This window comes from Gorilla gorilla, chromosome 6 (assembly GCF_029281585.2).
Source record: "Gorilla gorilla gorilla isolate KB3781 chromosome 6, NHGRI_mGorGor1-v2.1_pri, whole genome shotgun sequence".
Classification (NCBI taxonomy): Eukaryota; Metazoa; Chordata; class Mammalia; order Primates; family Hominidae; genus Gorilla; species Gorilla gorilla.
This window is the reverse complement of record NC_073230.2, coordinates 128,112,843-128,134,287: the sequence shown is the minus strand read 5'-3', so window position 1 is coordinate 128,134,287 and position 21,445 is coordinate 128,112,843. Positions and strand designations below refer to the sequence as shown.

Sequence of the window (21,445 nt, the reverse complement as noted above, 5' to 3'; positions counted from 1 at the left end):
TCACAATCAAATCCCCCATAAATGTTTGTTGACTGAAGGTTTACACCTCCAAAACCAAAACCTAGTAAACAAAAATGTATTTCCTCATTTTCTCTCAATTTTTTGTCTCCGTTCTTTGTTTCAACTATTTCCTATCACCAAATTTTAAAACAAGTTTTTAATTCCTTCACTTTATACTTAAGTTTTTACTGTCATAAAATTGCTCTCTTTATGCTTACCAATTTGACAGATTTTTGGAACTAAATTTGACAAAGTTTTTGGAATATTTGTTCTATGCAAAGCATATTCTCATCAATAATGAAGTAGACTTTTTCTGAATCTTGCATATGTTTTCTCCTCTTTGGAGCATGTTGCATGACTGATCCTTTAAATTGAAGCATATGGATTCTTTGACCCTGCCAAAATTTCATGGTTTATTTTCTTTCCTGTCTCTCTCTTTCTTTTTATGTCCAATCTTTTCTTCTCCTCTATTCAGTGTAACTTTTCCTTAAAAGCTGGAATATGTCCTGTTCTCCCCTTAATTGACTGTTTCCATTGTCAACTCACATGTTGACAGGGCAGATCTAATTTTACATCTGCACAGAATATTTTTAAATGACTCTCTAGTCTTTCCTTTGGGCACCATATATTTTTTCACTTTAAATACTGATAAATCACTTATATACAATAATGATAATAATAATAATCATAATAATTACAAGCTGATATTTCCTTGACATTGTGCCAGTGCTGAAAACCTAGCACATACAAATAGAACATATCTTTGCTTTAACTCATCACATCCCATTAAACTCTTCTAAAGAATTGGCATCTATTGGCTGGGCGCCCTGGCTCATGCCTGTAATCCCAGCACTTTGGGAGGCCGAGGAGGGTGGATCACAAGGTCAGGAGATTGAGACCATCCTGGCTAACATGGTGAAACCCTGTCTCTACTAAAAAAACAAAAAATTAGCCGGGCGTGGTGGCAGGCACTTGTAGTCCCAGCTACTTGGGAGGCTGAGGCAGGAGAATGGTGTGAACCTGGGAGGCAGAGCTTGCAGTGAGCCAAGATCATGCCACTGCACTCCAGCCTGGGTGACAGAGCGAGACTTTGTCTCAAAAAAATAAAAATAAAAAAAAGAATTGACATCTACTCTCCTAGATATATTCTTTTATATCTTATCTGCTATTGCAAATTTTTTCAATTTTATTACTATTGGCATTTAGAGTACAAACTTTTTCAAGGTATGGGACTATCCCACACATTTAACATTCTTGATTTATTTATCATTCTTGTGGTAAAGAAACACCTAACATGAGATCCACCCACCTAACAACTGTTTTAAGTGCCCAGTTTTGACTATAAGCACAATGCTGTACAGCAGAGCCCTACAAGGTTTTAATCTTGTTAGACTGAAGCTCTATACCTATTAAGTGACAAACCCTCATTTTCTCTCCCCTCCATGCCCTGATAATCACTGTTCTACTTTCTGCTTCTATAAATTTGACTGTTCAATATACCTCACAGGGGTGTAATCATGCCATATTTGTCCTTGTGTGACTGGCTTATTTCACTTAGCATAATGCCCTCAAGATCCAGCAATGTTGTAACATAGGATAGAATTTTCCTACTTTTTGATGGTTGAATTATATTCTATGGTATACATGTAAATACACAAAATTTAAATCTAATTATCTGCCAATGGACATTCAGGTTTTTTTTTTCTCTTGGCTGTTTTGAATAATGCTGCTGCTATGAGTTTGGGAGTATAAATACCTCTTTGAGGTCCTGATTTAAATTCTTTTGGATAGAGACCTAGAAATGGGCCTTCTGGATCATATAGTAGTTCTATTTTTAATTTTTGAGGGAAACTCCATACTGTTTTCCATAGAGGCTGCACCCCACAGCACAGACAACAAAAGTGAAAATAGATAAGTAGTACTGTACCCAAAACTTCTGCACAGCAAAGGGTAATGAACAGAGTGGAAAAGCTACCTACTCGATGAGACATAATATTTGCAAATCATATATCTTGCAAGGGGTACATAGCCAAAATATATAAAGAGCTTCTACAACTCAATAACATAAAAAAAGAAAATAACCCATTTAAAGAATGGACAAAGGTCTTGAAAAGGCATTTCTTCAAAGAAGACATACAAATGGCATATAAAAAGTTGCTTAATATCACTAATCATCAGGGAAATAAAAGTCAAAGCCACAGTAAGGTATCACCTCTCACCTGTTATGTTGCGGGAGTCAGGGACCCCGAACAGAGGGACCAGCAGAAGCCATGGAAGAAGAACATAAATTGTGAAGATTTCATGGACATTAGTTCCCCAAATTACTACTTTTATAATTTCTTATGACTGTCTTTACTGCAATCTCAACATAAATTGTGAAGATTTCATGGACACTTATCACTTCCACAGTCAATACTCTTGGGATTTCCTATGCCTGTCTTTAATCTCTTAATCCCATCATCTTCTTAAGCTGAGAAGAACATCACCTCAGGACCCTGTGATGATTGCATTAACTGCACAGATTGTTTGTAGAGCATGTGTATTTGAACAACATGAAATCTGGGCACCTTAAGAAGAGGATAACAGCGATTTTCAGGGAACAAGGGAGATAACCTTAAAGTTTGGCTGCCTGTGGGCTGGGCAGAACAGAGCTATATTTCTCTTCTTTCAAAAGCAAATAGGAGAAATATTGCTGAATTCTTTTTCTTAGCAATGAACATCCCTGAGAAAGAGAATGCGTTCCTAAGGGGAGGTCTCTTAAATGGCCGCTTTGGGAACATCTGTATTTTACAGTTGTTAATAAGGGATGAAATAAGCCCCGGTCTCCCGTAGCGCTCTCAGGCTTATTAGGACAAGGAAATTCCTGCCTAATAAATTTTGGTCAGACTGGTTTTCTGCTTTCAAACCCTGTCTCCTGATAAGATGTCATCAATGACAATGCGTGCCCGAAACTTCATTAGCAATTTTAATTTTGCCCTGGTCCTGTGATCTCACCCTGCCTCCATTTGCCTTGTGATATTTTATTACCTTGTGAAGCAGGGATCTCTGTGACCCACACCCTATTCGTACACTCCCTCCCCTTTTGAAAATCACTAAAAAAAACTTGCTGGATTTGCAGCTTGGGGGGCATCACGGAACCTGCCAACAGGTAATGTCTCCCCCGGACACCCAGCTTTAAAATTTCTCTCTTTTGTACTCTTTCCCTTCATTTCTCAGACCAGCTGATGCTTAGGGAAAATAGAAAAGCACCCATGTTGAATATCGGGGGCTGGTTTTCCCTGACACTGTTAGAAAGGCCATTTGAAAAAAAAAAAAAAAGGAAATGTTTCATTGAGGATGTGGGGAAATATTGAAATATTGAAACCCTTGTGCCCCGTTGGTGAGAAAGTTGGTTTCAATTTCTCTACATCCTCACTAAAATATTTCATTTTATATTTTATAATCGCCTTCCTAACAGGTGTGAGGTGCTATCTAACACTTTTCCAAATACATCCCAGGGGAGTGATACCAACCCCAGTTGAGGATCACTGGTACAGACAGCACTGCCATTTTAAAAAATTATAACTTTACCTTGAAGATAATATACATAGATTGATGGTTTAATTGATGCGAAAGCATGATAATTTAGTTTGACAAAAACTCACTTTGGCTCATTCATGGGGAAATGGCTTCAAAGAGTTTTCCTGAGTTAGGCATTCATTTGCTAGTTATCATAGTAATCCAGGTAAGAGGTGATGTGGTAGTCTGTGGTAGAAGTATTGAAAGTGGGAAGATTCAAGAGGCACTAAGAATTTAAAAATAACAATAAATGAATTTTGATGTTATATAGACCTGAAGGAGACGGTGGACTTGAAGATTATTCCAGATTCCTGGCTTGGGTATGGGTAGAGAGAATGACCATTCTCTATTTAAGAGATACAAATTCTGGTGGGGTAATTCCTAGCAGAGTAGGAAGCAGATACACAGAGACACCACGTTTACCCTATGGTCATTGTTACTTCATTCATTTATTGGAATTATTTTATGATGCTCCTAATATTTCCCAGCATAATATAAGTTCTCAGAATTACTCACTGAAGTTTTAAAACATAAACATGTCAGAGAAATTAGAGCATGAAAATGTAAGATGAGATCTGTGTTTGAGGAAGCTTTTTAAAGAAGGAAGAAAATACCGGAGAAGGCAGAGGAAGGATTGATAAAAGTAGGAGAGGAAGAGGAAGAATAGAATAGAATAGAATAGAATAGAATAGAATAGAATAGAATAGAATAGAATAGAATAGAATAGAATAGAATAGAGAGAGATTATCTGCTTTGTAGATGGCATAGGAAGGTAGTTATAGATACACTTTTTTATATCCTCATAAAATGTTCCTACTGTGGTGAAAATAAGCTCTATAGAAGGGGACTTCATAGTTTAACTTCCTGTCTTTGATCTTACAATTTGTAATTGATAATTACACTTTGCAATCTGCACACTCTATAAATAAATAAAATATGTCAAACAGCAAAGCCACATTGTTGAAATGAAAAGTGGTATGTCTTGAAATGTATTTTGACCACATGATCAGAATTTATTCTGGATGATCTAACACAATATGAAATCTTCATTGGTAAAATATCTGAATCTCTTTTTTCTTTGACATTTTCTTGAATTCTTATATAATTATTAAAATTAAAAGTAAAAATAATATTTGTTATGCAGCACTAGGTATATATAACATGAATTCTTTTGTAAAGAAAACATAAAAGAATTATCAATATAATATACTTTCATATATGTCATATATATGGATACATATTAAAATAAATAGATACATGACATTTTAACTTCATATATATAATATAGGAGCAGAGAACTATTTGAATGTAGGCCTACTGTAATATTCATGGGAAATAATACCTTAAGAGCAATGTGAAATTCAGATGAGTTTTTATTCCTTTTTTATTCCTTTTTTAGTACATTCTCAGAGGACATTTATTATTTAACATACATTATTTGTTACACCAAAAGCAATTAATTCCACAGGTAACAGAGTTTTATCTTTTATCTTTGAAAACAAAGTGACATAAAATCAAAGCAAACATATGTTTCTAATTTTACAAGTATTATCTGATAAGCAATTCAGAAAAATTCTACCTAATGTAAGTTGAACCTAGAAAAACCTTTGGGATTTTTAAACATTTGTAAAAATTCATCTTGCCAAAATTAAGAATACATAATGAAGGAGCGATCTCAGGAACATTTGACTTCAGGCTGTTTCGATTTTTAAAATGCATGAGCTAATGGCTGTAATTTTTGCTAATTTTTTAAATCACCAAAACTACTTTTCAAGGAATTTCCCGATTCAACTTAAGAGCAAAGAAACAGAATCTGTATGCATATTTTGTCAAGGAATCATATCATAGAAGTAATCTTAATATCCAAAAGTTGTTACCTTTGGAAAATGTAATTAAGATTACTGAATTGTAAACATGCATTTATAAAAAGATGTACATCATAAATTCTGATCTGGCAAAAAGTGTAATAGAATTTGGAGTCACTTATATGTTATCACAACTCTGTAGTTGCTTAATTTAGAAAAGTTATTTAATTTCGCTAAAACTTATTCTCCTTGTCTGTGACAGGTTTATTAACGAGACTACATATATTTGGAATAAAGATTAAACAAAGATAAAACCATGTGGAGAATAAAACAAGGACCTTAAATCCTGGCTGGCAGGCTTCTAATACAGGCTCTATCACTTAGCAGCTATGTTAACTCATTCAACTTAGCTTCTCCACATTTAATTTTCCTCTTCCAAAAAAATGAAAGTAATAATAGTACTCAAACCATAGGACTGACCTGTGTATTAAAAGAATTAAGGGGCTCTAGATGGCTGACTAGAGACATCAGACACTTGCCTTCTCCAGAAAAAAGAGCCAAAATGATAAATAATCACATCTTGAATACAACATCTAGGATAGAATGCTAGAGTCCAATAGAGAAGTCACGGGAAACACCTATGACACAGAAGAATATGAAAGTGAGTGACTGTCTTGGCTGAGATTGGCTGTGAGCCCAGAGGGATTCACTATTGCAGGAAAAAGTAAGTGAGAGACCCTCAGTGGTCCACATCCCTACCATGGGCTGCTGCAATCTGAACCATGGAAGAGCCTTTCTACTCATATGAACCCCGACACTAGAGTGGGCAACGATCTGGAGACCCCATGAGGGTATTGAACTAGGAAGGGAACTTGCTTTGGGTCACTCACACCTCTGAGACCTAAGCAGCTGCAGCACTGTACCACTGTGTGAGTACAGCTGTCATGGGACTGCATCCTGCCCTGGGAACAAAAACTCCTATATCTCCACATGCTAGGAGTCTCCACTAATATCTCCCGGTGTCCACCCAGAGGGCTACAGCAGCACAGCGCTGGCTGAACCCAGTGATGCTGTGGAGTCCCCAGTACTCTAGAACACAAGGAATACTAATTCCCAGGGAAAGGATAGTGCAGCTCACCAAAAATGTGGCTCCTGGGAAAAAGGAAACCAAAGTGCATGCTTTCCAGAGCCTGAAGGCTCCTTGTTTATGGCTGTGAGAAGTGACTCCACTCCCAGTAGTAGTGTAAACCCTGTACTCCAACTCACAAGCTGAGCATGAGGTTCCTTTCCTACTTTGCACACTGCAGCAGCAGTTGCTGCTACCGGGAATCCAGCTGGGTGAATCTGAGAACTGACTATCTGGGGCTGTGGACAGTGATGCCATCCCCACTAGTGAAGCAACTGCTGGGCTTGGGCTTGTGCATAGAGAACAAAAACACATCTCCCCCTCTGCACACCATTGCAGCTGCAGGCTCTGCAGGTGCAGGCAAAGGCCGGGATGGATGAGTCAGAGGTCTACCTGTTTGGGGCTGCTAGTGGCAAGCATGTGCTCACTAGGGTTGGGGGCAGAGTGGCCTCCATTATCAGGTTTGCATGTGAAGGTCAGCGTCCCTCCCTCCTTTTGTATGGCCCTGCTCTCACAAATAACAGGTGAATCTGAAAGCTGCATGTCTTGATCTATGGGTGGTGATCCCACATTGCAGCCACTGCCAACAACAGTACCCACTGCTTCAGACCCAGAGGGCCACCCTGCCACTGCTACTGTCATTGACCACACCATGCTGGATGCCCAGTGACCCAAAAACCAACTCACTTGGTTTGCCCATCACTGGTACTACCAGCATCTGAGAAAGCCACCTGAATGTCCAAGAGTTGGTCCACCTGGCCCTGCTAACACCTGTTTCAGTGAATGCTGCCTTGAGGCCTAAGAACAGGTACGCTCAGCCCAACACTGCCATTCCTGGGGCCCAAACACTGGCTCACCTGGCTTCCTTGTGCCTAGCAAAGCTTTACCCTAGCCTCCACTAATAACTGCACTCTAAACCACTGAGAAAATCACAGATATTACTGATACTGTTTACAGCAGAAAAATCATGCAGAGACTATACCATTGCAGCCACCAGAATCAAATCCGAAGGGCCTTACTCAACCAATACAATTGATACAACATAAGAAAAACGTCCTCCTCTATGAAAACAAACTCAAATAATCAAAAGAGTTCATTATTAAACCAGATGAGCAGATATCAATGAAAGAACACAGTAAACATTAAAAAGAAAGAAAATTTGACACCTCTAAAGGAACACAATAATTCCCTAGCAACAGATCCCAGTTTTTAACAATCCACAAAAATCGCAGAAAAAATAATTAAAATTATGTGACTAAAAAAGCTCAATGAGATACAAGAACGTTCTGAAGAATAATCCAAAGAAAATTTTAAAAATTAGGATATGAATAATATATTAACCAAAGAGATAGGTATCATAAAGAAAGAACCAAATGGTAATTCTGGAACTGAAGAGTTTACTGAATGAAATGCGAAATACACTTGAAAGCTTTAATAATAGAGTAGATGAAGCAGAATAAAAGAATCTCAGAACATAAAGATAAGCCTTTACAAATAATCCAGTTAGACAAAAATAAATAAAAAAGAACAATGAACAAAGCCTTTGTGATATATAGGACATATAAAGTGACCAAATGTATGAATTGTTGCTATCCCCCAAGGTGAAGAAAGAATAACCTATTAAACAAAATAACAAATGAAAACTTCTCAATTCAGGTACAAGAGTCCCTGCATTTCACAGATACAATGCAATAAGGTCTTTTTCACAGCACATTATAGTTACTGTATAAAGTCAATGATAAAAAGAAAATTCTAGAAACTGCAATGGAAAAACATTTAGTCACCTATTTTTTAAAGTCCTTATCAAAGTAGCAGTGAACTTCTCAGCAGAAATTTCACAGTCTGGGAGAGAATGGGATGATGTATAAACAGGACTGAAATTAAAATAAAAGAATAAAATGGTCACCCAAGAATAATATAGCCAGGAAAAAACTTTTTATAAATGGAGAAATAGTCTTTTCCAGAGAAGCAAATGCTGAAGGAATTCACCACCACTAAAACAGGCCTAATAAGAAATGCTCAAGGGAGTCCTAAACCTGGAGGTGAAAGGATGACAGTATAATCACGAAAGCACACTAAACTATAAAAGTCACTGGTAATTCAAATGCACAAATGAGGAAAAGAAAGGGCTCCATTGGTTCCATGACAGAAAACCAGCAAACCAAACAGATAAACAATAAGAGAGAGAAAACAAAACCAACAAATAATACACCAAACAACTACAAAATAATTAACAATATAATATGAATTAAATCTCACATAGGTATAAATACCTTAAATGTAAACAGATTAAATTTTCCACCTAAATAATATAGAATAGGTGAGTGGATTAAAGAAAAAATATATATCTACAAAGAAACACACTTTACTTATAAATATACATAAAGACTGAAAGCAAAGAAATGGAAAAATATATTCCATGCAAAGGAAAACCAAAAGCAAGCAGGAGTAGCTATGTATGTATAAACTGAATCATATTTTAAGTCAAAGTAGTAAAAAAGAACAAAAAAGATCATTATATCATTATATAATGATAAAGAATTGCTACATCAAGCATATTATAATTCAAAATATACATGCACCTCATACTGGAGCACCCAAATCCATAAGGCAAATATTACTAGATTTAAAGAAATGGATAAACTCCAATTCAATAATAGTGAGAGACTTCAATACCCCACTCTCAGCATTAGACAGGTCATTTAGAATAAAATCAACAAAGAAATATTGGACTTAAACAGTGATTTCCAAATGGACCTGACAGACTTTTGCAGAACATTTTATCAAACAACTGCAGGATACACCTTTTTCTCATTATTATATAGAACATTGTACATAATCGACAAAATGTTAGGCCACAAAAGAATTCTGAACCAATTAAAAAAATTAAAATCATATTAAGTATCCTCTCAGATCACAATGGAATAAAACGAAAAATCAATATCAACAGAAACTTTGGAAACTATACAAATACATGGAAATACAACATGCTCCTCAATGACCAATGGGTCCATGAAGAAATTAAAATGGATATCAAACAATTTGTGGAGACAAATGAAAATAGATATAAAACATACCAAAGCCTATGAGAAACAGCAAAAGCAGTGCTAAGAAGGAATGTAATAGCAATGCCTACATCGAAAAAACAGAAATGTTTCAAATATATAATACAATGCACTTCAAGGAACTAGAAAAACAAGAACAAACCAAACCCAAACTAGTAAAGGAGGAGAGATAATAAAGATCAGTGCCAAAATAAATGAAATAAAGAATAACAACAACAAAATTACAAAGAATCAATGAAATAAAAAGCTGGTTCTTCAAAAGATAAACAAAATTGATAAACTGCTAACTGGTGTAATGAAGAAAATAAGAGAAAATATCCAAATAAATAAAATCATAATTGAAAAATAAGACATCATAACTTGGCTGGGCATGGTGGCTCAGGCCTGTAATCCCAGCGCTTTGAGAGGCTAAGGCGGGTGGATCACATTATGTCAGGAGTTTGAGACCAGCCTGGCCAACATGGGAAACCCCATCTCTACTAAAAAAATACAAAAATTAGCTGAACATGGTGGCACGTACCTGTAATCCCAGCTACTTGGGAGGCTGAGGCATGAGAACTGCTTGAACCTGGGAGGTGGAGGTGACAGTGTGCCAAGATTGTGCCACTGCAATCCAGCCTGGGAGACGATATAAAACTGTCAAAAAAAAAAAAAAAAAGACATTATAACTGATACAACAGAGATTAAAAAAACAATTTTAACAAACAAATATATGCTTACAAATTAGAAAAGGAATAAATTCCTGGAAAAATATGATCTATTAATATTGAATCAAGAAGAAATTAAAAACTGTGACCAATATGAAATAGCAAGATTAAATCAGTATTCAAAAGCCCTTCAATGAAAAAAAAAGTGCAGAAATGGGTGGATTCAAAGCCAAATTCTACTAAACATATAAACAGAAACTAATATCAATCCTCCCAAAAGCATTCCGAAAAATTAAAATTGAGAGAACTATTCCTAACTTACCCTACAAAACCAGCATTACCCTGACAGAAAACCAGACAAGAATACAAACACAAAAGACAATTACAGACAAATAGCCATCATGAACATGGACACACACAAAAAATCCTCAAAAAGATACTAGCAAATCTAATTCAACAGCACACCCAAAAGATAATACACCACTTATAAGCAGGATTAATCTCTCAGATGAAAGAATGGTTCAACATATGCAAACTGATCAATGTAACACATCACATCAATAGAATGAAGGACAAAAACTCTATGATCTCTCAATAGACACAAAAAAAGCATTTGACAAAATTTACACCACTTAATGATAAAAACTCTCAACAAACTAAACATAGAAGATACATACCATAAAATACTAAAAGTTATATATGACAAACCCACAGTTAACAATATATTGACTGAGGAAAAGTTGAAAGCCTTTCATCTAAGAACTGCAACAAGAAAAGAACGCCCACTTTCACCACTTCTATTCAACACAGTACTAAAAGTCCTAGCCAGAGAGATCAGGCAAGAAAAAGAAATAAATGGCATTCAAATTGGAAAAAAAAAAAGACAAATTTCCCATATTTGCAGATGACATGAAATTATATTTAGAAAAACCAAACAGTCTACCAAAAACCTCTTAGAACTGATTAAAGAAATAGGTAAAGTTGCAGGATACAAAATCAATATACAAAAATAGTAACATTACTATAAACTGATAATAATATAGCTAAAATAGAAATTAAGAAGGTAATCCTACTTACAATAGCTACCAAAAAATAATACCTAGGAATAAATTTAACCCAGGAAATGAGAGCTCTCTGCAAGAAAAACTACGAAACACTGATGAAGGTAATGGAAGAGGACACAAAACAATGAAAAGCCAATCCTCTCTTAATGGAGTGCATGAATCAATATTGTTAAAATGAACAACTGTCCAAAGCATTAGACAGATTCAATGCAATTCCTAGCAAAATACCAACATTATTTTTTAAAGAAAGAGAAAAAAAATTCTAAAATTCATATGGCCCCAAAAATGATCTTGAATGGCCGAAGCTGCCCTGAGCAAAAAGAAAAACTAGAAACATCACATCATGTGACTTTAAACCATATTACAAGGCTATAGTAACTAAAACAGCACAGCATAATATCTGTATAACAATAGACACATAAACTAATGGAACAAAATAAGGAACATCAAAATATAGTCGTTGATCTTCAGCAAAGCTTCCAAGGACATACACTGCAGAAAAAAAACACACTTTTTAATAAATGATGTTGGAAAGACCAGATAACCTTAGACAGTAGAATGAGACTGGATCCCTACCTGCTACCATATACAAAAGTCAATTCAAATGGGTTAAAAACTAAAATGTAGGACCCAAAACTATAAAACTACTGGATTAAAATAAGGAAAACTCTTCAGTACAAGGGTCTAGGCAAATATTTTTATGTTTAAGACCGAAAAAGGCACAGGCAACCAAGCAAAAAATAGACAAACAGTAGTATATGAAAATAAAAAAGCTTTGCATGCCAAAAGAAACAATCAACTGAGTGAAGAGACAACCTTATGAATGGGAGAAAATATTTGAAAATTACTCATCTGAAAGGGTAGTAATATCTATAATATGCAAGGAATTCAAAAAATTCGACACTAAAAACAAAACAAAACATAATGTTTCTATTAAAAATGGGCAAAGAACATGAGTAGACATTGCCCCCCGAAAAAAGACATCCAAATACCCAGCATGCATATGAAAAAATTTTCAACATCACTAATCATCACGAAAGTGCAAATCAAAAACCACCATGAGATATTATCTTACCTCTGGATGGTTATTATAAAGCTAAACAAACAAACAAACAAAAAAAACAAACCCAAACACTGTCAAGGATGCAGAAAAAAGGAACCCATACATTGTTGGTATAAATGTAAATTAGTGCATCCACTATGGAAAAAAGTGTCTAGATTTCTAAAAAAAGAAAATGAAAATAAAACTACCGTATGATCCAGCAATCTAATTACTAGGTATCTCCTACCCAAAGGAAAAGACATCAGTGTATCAAAATTATAACCTGCATTTTCATGTGTATCACAGCATTATTCACAATAGCCAAGATAGAGAATCACACTAAGTATCTTACCAATATATGAATGGATAAATAAAATTTGATATGTATATATACACAATGGAATATTATTTGGCCATGTAAAAGAATGAAATAATGTTGGGCAGGTGCAGTGTGTAACAACTGTAATCCTAGCACTATGGGAGGCCAAGGAGGGCAGATGGCTTGAGCCCAGGAGGTTGAGACCAATCTGGCAACATGGTGAAACCCCATCTGTAGAAAAATAAAATAAAATAAAATAAAATAAAATAAAAATGAAAACAATAACCAGGCATGGTGATGCACACCTGCAGTCCCAGCTACTCAGGAGGCTGAGATGAGAGAATCCCTGTAGCCTGGCAGGTAGAGGCTGCAGTGAGCCACAAATGTGCCACTGCTCTCCAGCATGTGCAACAGAGCAAGACAAGACCCTATCTCAAAAAAAATAAAAAAAGAGAAAAGAAAAGAAATGACGAAAAGAAATCATGTCATTGGCAACTGCACAGAGGGCATCAGAGGTCATTCTGTCAAGTCAAATAAGCAGGAACAGACGTAAAAGTATTTTATGCTCTTACTCATTGTGTAAGCTAAAAATCTTGACCTCATGGACATAGAAAATAGAATAACAGATACCAGAGAGTGGGAAGGGTGGGTGAAGGCAAGCATAAGGATAAAGAGAGGTTCATTATAGGTAGAAACAGAGAATTAAACAGAAAAATGAATTCTAATATTTGACAGCAGAATAGAGTGACTATACTTAGCAACAATATTATGTATATTTGTAAAGAACTGAAAGAGAGGAGGACTTGAAATGATATAAACATATAAAAATGATACTTAATGGATATTCCAAATGCCTTGACTTGATCATTATGCATTCAACGTATGTAAGAAAGACTCACATGTACTCAATAAATATGTAAAATTACTACATATCAATAAAGGGGAAAAGAGTTAATATATTTACTGAATTAAGAACAAATCTTTGTACATAGTGAACACATTATATATGTAAACTTATTCTAGTAGTAAGTGATATAGTGAAATTGCATTCATTTATTTAATAGATCTTTAGGGATTAGGAAATTAAAATCTATTATGTAGAATTCAATGTTCTTGTGTGTTTAGTTAATTGTTTAATGTATAGGCTTACCTTGTTTTATTGTACTTTACTGTATTTTAAATTTGCAAATATTGCTTTTTTTTTTAATAAATGGAAAGTTGGTGGCAGCCCTCCATTGATCAAGTCTACTGGCATCATCTTTTCAATAGCATGTGTTCACTTTGTGTCTCTGTGTCACATTTTGATAATTCTTGCAATATTTCCAACATTTTTTATCTGTTATAATTATCTGTGGTCTGTGATATTTAATGTTACTATTGTAATTGTTATGGGGTGTCATGAACAGCACCATATAATATGGCAAAAATACTCTATAAATGAGTGTGTTCTGATTGTTCCTCTGGCTGGCCATTATTTTGTATCCCTTCCTTTCCTCAGGTGTCCCTATTCCCCGAAAAAAAAAATTAAAATTTGACAAAATCCATCATCCCTTTAAGATTAAAACTCTCAGCAAAATCAGCATACAAGGAACATACCTTAATGTAATAAAAGCCACCTATGACAAACCCACAGCCAACATAATACTGAATGGGGAAAACTTGAAAGCATTCCCTCTGAGAACTGGAACAAGACAAGAATGTTCACTGTCATCACTCCTCTTCAACATAGTACTAGAAGTCCTAGCCAGAGCAATAGGACAAGAGAAAAAAATAAATGGCATATAAATCGGTAAAGAGGAAGTCAAACTGTCACTGTTTCCTGACAATATGATCATTTACCTTGAAAATCCTAAGGACTTCTCCAGAAAGCTCCTAGAACTGATAAAAGAATTTGGCAAAGTTTCCAGATACAAGATTAATGTACACAAATCTGTTGGTCTTCTATACACCAACAGTGTCCAAGCAGATAATCCAGAACTCAACCCCTTTTACAATAGCTACAAAACAAAAAAATACTTAGAAATATACCTAACAAAGGAGTTGAAAGTCCTCTACAAGGAAAACTGCAAATTGCTGAAAGAAATCATAGATGACAAAAACAAACAAATGGAAACACATCTCATGCTCATGGAAGGGTAGAATCAATGTTGCGAAAATGACCACACTGACAAAAGCAATCTACAAATTCAATGCAAGTCCCATCAAAATACCACCATCATTCTTCACAGAATTAGAAAAAAAAAAATTCTAAAATTCATATGGAACTAAAAAATAGCCTACACAGGCAAAAGAAGTCTAAGCAAAACGAATAAATCTGGAGGCATCACACTACCTGATTTCAAACTATACTATAAGGCCATAGTCATCAAAACAGCATGGTGCTAGTATAAAAATAGGCACATAGACCAATGCAATAGAATAGAGAACCCAGAAATAAAGCCAAATACTTACAGTCAACTGATCTTCGACAAAGCAAACCAAATCATTAAGTGGGGAAAGGACACCCTTTTCAACAAATGGTGCTGGGATAATTGGCTAGTCACCTGTAGGAAAATGAAACTGGATCCTCATCTCTCACCTTATATAAAAATCAACTCCAGATAGATTAAGGACTTAAACCTAAGACTTGAAACTGTAAAAATTCTGGAAGGTAACATTGGAAAAACCCTTCTAGACATTGGCTTAGGCAAGGATTTCATGACCAAGAACCCAAAAGCAAATGCAATAAAAATAAAGATAAGTAGCTGGTACCTAATTAAACTAAAGAGCTTTTCCACAGCAAAAGGAACAGTCAGCAAACAGAAAACCCAAAGAGTGGGAGAAAATCTTCATAATTTATATATCCAACAAAGTACTAATATCCAGAATCTACAACAAACTCAAACAAACCAGTAAGAAAAATACAATCCCATCAAAAAGTCGGCTAAGAACATGAATAAGCCATTATCGAAAGAAGATATACAAATGGCCAAAAAACATGAAAAATGCTCAATATCACTAATGATCAGGGAAAAGCAAATCAAAACCACAATGTGACACCATCTTACTCCTGCAAGAATGGCCATAATCAAAAAATCAAAAAACAGTAAATGTTGATGTGGATGTGGTGAACAGGCAACACTTCTACACTGCTAGTGGGAATGTAAAATAGTACAGCCACTATGGAAAACAGTGTGGAGATTCTCCAAAGAACTAAAAGTGGAAATATCATTTGATCCAGCAATCCCACTACTGGTTATCTACCCAGAGGAAAAGCAGTCATTATTTGAAAAAGATACTTTCATGTGTATGTTTATAGCAGCACAATTCACAATTGCAGAATTCTGGAACCAACCCAAATGCCCATCAATTAAAGAGTGGATAAAGAAACTGTGATGTGTGTGTGTGTGTGTGTGTGTGTGTGTGTGTGTGTGTGTATACACACACACAATGGAGTACTATGCAGCCATAAAAAGGAATGAATTAACAGCATTTGCAGTGACTTGGATGAGATTGGAGACTATTATTTTAAGTGAAGTAACTCAGGAATGGAAAACCTAATATCATATGTTCTCACTGGTATGTGCGAGCTAAGCTATGAGGACCCAAAGACATAAGAATGATGCAATGGACTTTGGGGACTTGGGGGGAAGAATAGGAGGCGGGTGAGGTATAAAAGACTACAAATATGGTGCAATGTATACTTCTTGGGTGATAATTGTACCCAAATCTCACAAATCACCACTAAAGTAACCAAATACCATCTGTACCCCAATAACTTATGGAAAAAATAGGCTAATTAGTAACAATACAATGGTTTGTAAAGAGGGAAGGAAGGAAGATTTCCATGTTTCACTTTAAATTAAAAATTACAAATGATTGAGCTTATTGAGGAAGGTATGTTGAAAGCCAAGATAGGTTGAAAGCTAGGTCTCTTGTGAGAAATAGTAAGCCAAGTTGTAAATGCAAAGGAAAGTTATTGAAGGAAATTAAAAGTGCTACACAAGTGAACACACAAATGACAAGAAAACAAAATTTATCGCTGATATGAAGAATGTTTTACTGGTCTGAATAGAAGACCAAAAAATTTACAACATTCTCTTGAGTCAAAGCCTAATTCAGAACAAGGCTTTTAACTCTATGAAGGGTGAGAGAGGTACGAAAGATCCGGAAAAAAAGTGTGTGAAGTTACCAGAGGTATATTTATAGGGTTAAGGAAAGAAACCATCTCCATAACACAAACAGTGAGTGCTGACATAGAAGCAGCAGGAAGTTACCCAGAAGTCTAGCTAAGATCATTCACGAACATGGCTACAATAAACAACCTATTTTTAATGTAGATGATGCAGCCTTCTATTTGACGAAGAAGATGCCATCTAGGACTTTCTTAGCTAGACAGCAGAAGTCAATGCCTGGCTTCAAAGTTTCAAAGGACAGCCTAACTCACGTGTTAGTAGCTAATGCAGTTGGTGACTTTAATTATTAAAATTGTGCAAATTCTACTCTGACTGTGCTCTAGAAATGGAATAACAAAACCTGGATAACAGCACATCTGTTTACAGCATGGTTTACTGAATATTCTAAGTGCAATGTTGAAATCTGTGTGTCAGAAACAGATTTCTTTCTAAACTGTTACTGCTCATTGACCATGTACCTAGTCATCTAAGACCTCTGATGGAGATGTTCAAGGAGATAATGTTGTTTTCATGCCTGCTAATACAACATTCACTCTGTAGCCCATGAATCAAGAGAAATTTGAATTTTTAAGTCTTACTATTTAAAAAATACATTTCATGAGGCTACTGCTGCTACCTTAAATAATGATTCCCCTGATATATCTGGGCAAAATAAGTTGCAAACCTTCTGGAAAAAAATTCACCATTTGATATGCCATTAAGAACATTTGTGATTTATGAGAGGAGGTCAAAATACCCACATTAACAAGAATTTGGAAAAAGTTGCGTCTAACCTTCATGGATGACTTTGAGGGGTTCACGACTTCAGTGGAGGAAGTAACTGCAGATTTGGGGGAACTAGCAAGATAACCAGTATTAGAAGTGTACTGAATTGTTACAGTCTTATGATAAAACTTGAATGAATGAGCAGTTATTACTTATTGATGAGAAGAAAAATTGGTTTCTTGAGAAGGAATCTACTCCTGGTGAAGATGCTGTGAAAATTGTTAAAATGACAAAAAAAGGATTTAGAACACTACATAAACTTAGTTGATAAAGCAGTGGCAATCAGTTTTGCTTTCTTGTCATTTGTGTGTTCATTGGTGTAGCACTTTTAATTACCTTCAGTAACTTTTCATTTCATTTACAACGTGGCTTGCTGTTTGGCTAGCTTTCAGCCTATGAGATATGGACATGTTTTGATTCTCAAAATACTATCAAACAGTTTTACATGCTCCAGAGATATCTTTAATGGAAAAGTCAATTGATGTGGCCCACTTCATTGCTGTTTTATTTTAAGAAATTGACACAGCCACCTCAAATTACAGAAATGACCACATTGGTCAGTCAGCAGCCATCAGCCTTGAGGCAAGACTCTCTAGCAGCAAAATTATTATGACACTTCCAAGGCTCAGGCAATTATTTACTATTTTCTTTTAGCAATAAAGTATTGTTAAATGAAAGTTTATACGTTGTTTTTATAGACATTATGCTATTTAACACTTAATAGACTACAGTATATTGTAAGCATAACTTTGATATGCATTGGGTAACCAAAAATGTTGTGTGACTCACTTTATTGTGATATTTCTTTATCGAGGTTGTCTAGAACTTAATCCATGGTGTTTTTGTGGCATACCTATAATTTTTGAGTTGGGCCACTTTGACAAAGTGCTGTTTTTTAAATGTAGTAAACCCCAATTAAAAATAAAAATCACAAAATTTAAAACAAAATCACTGTTATAGAAGTCAAGATTCTGGTATCCACATTATACAGAAGCCAGTAAACCAGCCTTTTGCATTCTCTTGAGGCTTAATTCTAAGCTGTTATATTACACCTGATGCTGGGATAACTCTCCCTTAGAATAGGACCTAGCAATCTGATGGAAATGTAGCAAACTGCAATTATAGATAAACAAAAAAGAGCTAATTAAAGTGTAAAGTATGCATATTTTACATACTTATGAATGTCAAAACTAAAGCTCAGGACTCTAGAGAATAGGAAATAGGAACACCTTTTTAATTTACTTTTTAAACTTTCTCTGTTTATGAATGAAGACGGGGAAATGATATATGTTATGTAATACAAGGCATATTAAATGAGTTTATTCAAAATGATACATTGTATAAAATTATTATGCTCAACCTGAGTTCTATACAATAATAACTCCCAAACCTGGATATACATTAGAATCAACTTGAGAATTTGGTTTCTTTGGTCCTCTTTTAAAATATTTTTTAAACTTTTTGAGGGTTATATTTGCAGATTTGTTAGACAGGTAAACTTGTGTCCTGGGGGTTTGTTGTACAGATTATTTTATTAGTTAGGTATTAAGCCTAGTACCCATTAGTTTTTTTTCTTATCCTCTTTCTCCTCCCACCCTCCACTCTGAGAGGCCCCAGTGTGTGTTGTTCCCCTCTACATGTCCATGTGTTCTCATCATTTAGCTCCCATTTGTAAGTGAGAACATGTGGTATTTGGTTTTCTGTTCCTGCCTTATTTTGCTAAGGATAATGGTCTCCAGCTCCATTCATGTCTCTGCAAAGGACATGATTTCATTCGTTTTCATCGCTGTATAGTATTTCATTGTGTATATGTACCGCATTTTCTTTATCTGGTCTACCACTGATGGGCACTGAGTTTGATTACATGTCATTGCTATTGTGAATAGTGCTGCAATGAACGTACGTGTGCATACATTTGTCTTTATAATAATTTATATTCATTTGGATATATACGTGGCAATTAGATCACTGGGTCAGATGTTATTTCTGTCTTTAGGTTTTTGAGGAGTTGCCACACTGCCTTCTACAATGGTTAAAGTAATTTACACTCCCACCAACAGTGTATAAGTGTTTCTTTTTCTCTGCAACCTCACACCAACATCTGTTATTTCTTCACTTTTAAATAATAACCATTCTGACTGGTGTGAGATGGTATCTCATTGTGGTTTTGACTTGCATTTCTCTAATAATCAGTGATGTTAAGCTTTTTTTACATATGATTATTGGCTGCATGTTTGTCTTTTAAAAAGTGTCTGTTTATATCCTTTGCTCACTTTTTAATGGGGTTGTTTGCTTTTTCTCATAAATTTATTTCACAATCCCTGGGGGATGTCTCTTCTTAACTTAATCAGAATATCTGGGATGGGACCAGGTGTTGGTAGGTTTTAAAATTTCTCATATAATTCTATTTTTCTTTTAATGTTGAGAACTATTGGTGTACATTATCACATCGATGCAGCAAATTAGTATAATAGGTTAATGGAAGTGAAAACACTGGAGAAAATTTAAAAACATATAGCACAAGAACTCACATTTTCCTACTATTGAATTTTCTAAAAAATCTATATATGACAATATGCAAATATTATAATCAAATATAATTGGAGGATATAGCTCATGGATTGTTATTCCAGTAGGATATTCAGTGAAAATAATAAAGTTGACTTTATTTTATTAGACTATATTTGTAATATAAAAGAAAGATGCACTTTTTCTGTATGATCAGAAATATATGCTCTGCTATTTTTCCTTTTTTTCTCTTTATAGGTCAAATAAAGGATGCAAAATATTATTTTTAATTGCATTAAAGCATACAATGTGAGTCTAGACAATCATTTGTTTCTTACATAAAACAAAATCCTAGAGATTCTAACAGCAATCCAAATTAATTCATTGGAAAAGAAGTCCATTATTTTTCTTTCAAAAACTTATTGCAAATAGTCATTATTACCCAAGTGTTGAATAATGGAGATTCATCTGATTTTGATGTAGTGAACAGGAAATAAACACTTGTAATACTTAAGGCATTTATGCAGTCAATAATTGTGCTAACTCCTGAAATTAATCTATTATCTTTCAGGAATTGCACAGGAATATAACTTTTACATATTTCACTTTATTAATTATATATTACATGATTTCATGTATATCACAATATGAATGAAATTATTACAAATTTTGAACAGCAGAAATTTCATACTATAAGTGCTAGAAATCTCATCTTAAATCACTATAAGTTCTTGGAAATCTAAAGTAAAATGGTTACTCTACAATAGATCCACACATGTCAATTTATTTCTTCATAAATGTATGTATGAAACACACCTGATTATATGGGACATTTTACTATGATAGCGTTTTCTCTATGGGTTCAGTTTGAAAGTCTAACCAATCAGATTCAAGTAGCCAGGATTAGAGATTTACCAACACTTCATAAATACTCAGAGTTTTCCATAACAAACATTTTAATGTATTAAATTAATTTCAGTCTTACTGGAACTTAGAAAACTGGAACTATGAAAAACAAAAGCCAACAGGTATCAATAAAAGCAATTTTCCAGCTTTCTACTGTAAAATTCTACCTGTGGAAGAGACCAACACTTTCTCAATGTTAATGCCTCAAGTAAAAATAAGGATGGGTTCTCATATCCAGATACTCAAAATAGCCTTTAAAGAAAATTGTATTACATTAAGTGAGCCCTTTGGCACGGTGTCAAAATTCTTCCCTCAAAGCCTCTATTAGGATGTTCACTCCTATTGGTCCAAACAAGTCATGTTCAAAATCCCATATACCATAAGATTCTGTAAATTGATCTTGTACGTTTCTCTAAGAGGAATGTTTACTTTCAGAACTTTTATTTGGACTACTGACTTACATCT

At 34.8% G+C, this 21,445-nt stretch overlaps 1 protein-coding gene and 1 long non-coding RNA gene across 5 annotated transcripts in view; one reads left to right on the top strand and one right to left on the bottom strand.

Moving 5' to 3' along the window:
* The window catches only part of LOC129534673 (putative uncharacterized protein encoded by LINC00575), a 403,213-nt gene that overhangs the window by 89,908 nt on the left and 291,860 nt on the right, over positions 1 to 21,445 (bottom strand). For both annotated transcript variants that reach the window (XR_010134756.1, XR_010134755.1), the window contains exon 3: positions 10,075 to 10,190. The gene's annotated coding sequence lies outside the window, so the exon portion shown is untranslated. The remainder of the gene's footprint in view (positions 1 to 10,074; positions 10,191 to 21,445) is intronic.
* LOC109027669 (uncharacterized) overlaps positions 1 to 21,445 on the top strand; it is a 130,117-nt gene that overhangs the window by 84,696 nt on the left and 23,976 nt on the right. The window lies entirely within an intron of this gene.